The sequence below is a fragment of the Camelina sativa genome, chromosome 2, assembly GCF_000633955.1.
Source record: "Camelina sativa cultivar DH55 chromosome 2, Cs, whole genome shotgun sequence".
Classification (NCBI taxonomy): domain Eukaryota; kingdom Viridiplantae; phylum Streptophyta; class Magnoliopsida; order Brassicales; family Brassicaceae; genus Camelina; species Camelina sativa.
The window spans coordinates 13,916,649-13,919,680 of NC_025686.1; the positions used below are offsets into that span (position 1 = coordinate 13,916,649).

The 3,032-nt window shown below is 31.7% G+C and overlaps 1 pseudogene; it reads right to left on the reverse strand.

The window, feature by feature from the left end:
• The window catches only part of LOC109126762, a 1,675-nt pseudogene continuing 1,023 nt past the window's right edge, over positions 2,381 to 3,032 (reverse strand).

The following is a 3,032-nucleotide window of genomic DNA, read 5'->3' on the forward strand; positions in this document are numbered from 1 at the left end:
CCCCAAATTTTGAAACTTCCGTTAACCACATCTCATTATCTCACCTTTGGCCACACCTTTAACCGTTCACCACCACCGCATCTTGAAGTTTCCGTCTACCAGATCTGAAAGCTGTCGTCATCGTTCATCACCAACAGATCTCAAAGCTTACGCCGTTCACCTCCACCGCGTCTCGAAGCTTCCGCCGTTGTTTACCACCAACACAACAGGAAGCTTCGGCCGTTCATTATGATCTTCAACCGCTGCATTTTCTCTCCGCCACCACAATCCTCTTCTCCCTCTCTTTTCCTCCACCGTCTCGTTCCTCCACAAACTCGCCGGAGGCTAAGCTTTCACCCGCCAACCACAACATTCATATTGAATCTCATATGTATTTTATTTTATTTAGTTAATTGATTTATAATAGACATTGTAATTTTTTTTCTACATAATCATTTTGTAATTTATAATCTTCAAATATAAAAATAAAATGCTGATATTGTATTAACTGTTTATAATGAGTTTAAGAAATAAATAAAATTACTTTTAATTTAATTATTTTTATTGATTTAATAAAATTAAATTTGTTTTTTTTTTTCTTTTTTGTATTTTGTGGTTAAAACGTCGTTAATATACGACTCCACGACGTAGTCGCTTATATACGACTGTTTTACAAAGTCACTTTTTAGTTGCAAATTAGCAACTGTCTTTAGACCACTTTAAGTTGCAATCAAAAATATACGACCATATATATTAGTTTCCAAAGAGTCGCTAATATGTGACAGTATTGCGACCGTAGTTTCAAAATATACGACTATTACTATGTGTCTCTAAACCGTCGCTTTTATACGACCATATTTATCAGTCTTAAAAGAGTCGCAAATATGCCACCTTATTGCGACTGTTATATTTTGCGACCGTTTTTTAGCGACCAACTTAAATAGTTTCATAATAGTCGCAAATTGCTGTTTTGCGACCATTTTAGGACTCTTTTGGGAGTCACAAATGGCTTGTTTTCTTGTAGTGCGTCTAAGTTTGTGAATGATAGATGTGCTAGCTGATGGGAATAGAGAATAAAAAGTAAAACAATGAGTGTTTGCAAAAAGAAATAAAGAATGACAGATCCCAAGAAAAAAATTGTGAAAGTTAGTGAAAGTTAGTCTTCATACAAAAATTTAATTTATGAAAAAATATCTTCGGTGAAAGATTCGGTTATCCAAAGTATCTAAAACTATGGAGAACTGTGAAACAAAATATGTTATTTTGATCAATGTTGTAAAAATCTAAAAGTTGTGTTAGAGTTTCTTCTAACTGTGTATTTGAACTGAACTATTTGCCATGTTAATTTTAAAATTCAAGGAATTCAAATTATTAACAATAAGTAGACATATAAACATATATTTTAAATTTTCAATAAATATTATTAGTCACAGAAAACATATTATCATTTAAAATATTCAAAATAATATAAAGACCAAAAAACATAAATAAATGGTACGGAGATGACAAGATAATATGTGTACGATTAATAAGGTTTAAAAATTATGTATAATATTTTATACAAATATAAATGTAGTTTTTGTATATTTTTATGAGGTTACAGTATTTGGTTAGATCTTAGAATTTTTAAGGGCATTTTCAAATTTTGTTTTTAAGGAAGAGACTGTTCTGAAAAGAGAAATGGGGAAATAGGCATTTTTCAAAAATTCTTGAATAATTATCTGAAATATTTGAAACTCAAAATGGTTCTTCGCCATTTGTAAAAAACTTATTATTACCAACATATTTATAACATATTATTACCAACATATTTATAAAACAATTAATTACTTATATAAGTTTTACTTTTTATTTCTTTTTTAAATAACAGAAATGATATTCAAAATATTAAAAAAAAACATTTGTGTTAAGAAAATAAAAAAAATCATTATACGTAGAACTTTTGTGTAAATGTATCGCGACTCAAAAATACTTTGAATCGATTGCTATAGATATACCCGCGCATAGCGCGGGTTAATAACCTAGTATTATGAAAATTTGCTACCACACGCTATAACTTGCATCTTAGAATTTTACATGTGGTTTTTTTTCTAAAACAAATTTCCACCTCACTTAAAGAAATTATTAAGAGTTACATATAAGGAAATATTTTAATATAACTAAATAGAATGAAAATTTATGTTAACTTATTTGGATATCCTCACTTATGAAATGCTCAATATTTAATTTTATTTTGTTGCTACAGTTTAGCAGAATGCAGTTTTAAATATTAGTCCTTTGGATTCACTATTTTTTAATTTTGGATAACCATAAAAATTGCATTCTGCTAAAAATATGAAACAATCGTTCATCATAGTCATAAAAAACCGTTTAAAGCTAATCGCATGAGTAGCCTATTTAATCAAAAAACAACAGAAACAGCATCGGCATAGAGCAAGGAACCAGACGAGTGGACACTAAGCACATGATCAAACCATTCAACCTTCCCCCAAATGTCATCTCCATCGCGTGTTTCAAGGTTAAAGTAATCTCAGCACACCAAATCTTATTAATATTCTTACCGGTCACACACTGTTCCCACAAAACCGCTATCTTTCCACCAAGATCCACCATTTTACAATACTCACGGTCGCGTAAATCAGGCAACGTCCCTTCTAAACCGTTCAACTCCTTCCATAGTTTTACCTTAAAGTCAAACCATTTGAACAGCCTCTTTTTCCAAATGAACAAGACCTTGTCTACCACGCAAGGGCTAGAGTTAAAACGAGTCCTATTGTCTATTGCACGATACAGATCCCTATCCACTCCTATACCGTACCATCTATCTTCCTCAAAATTGTAAACTACAGGCGAATGCCCAAACATGTATAATTTTTCATCAAGGCCTAAGCTTTTGACTACACGTCCAGGTCCAAGATCTTGATCTTCAAAATATCGATACTCGATGCTTGGGTTTGTTAAATTGCCCCAAGTTTGACTCTTTGGATCAAACACTTCGATCCAGTTCAACCAGATGTCGTCTTTACAGCCTCCTGCTATATATATCTTCCCAT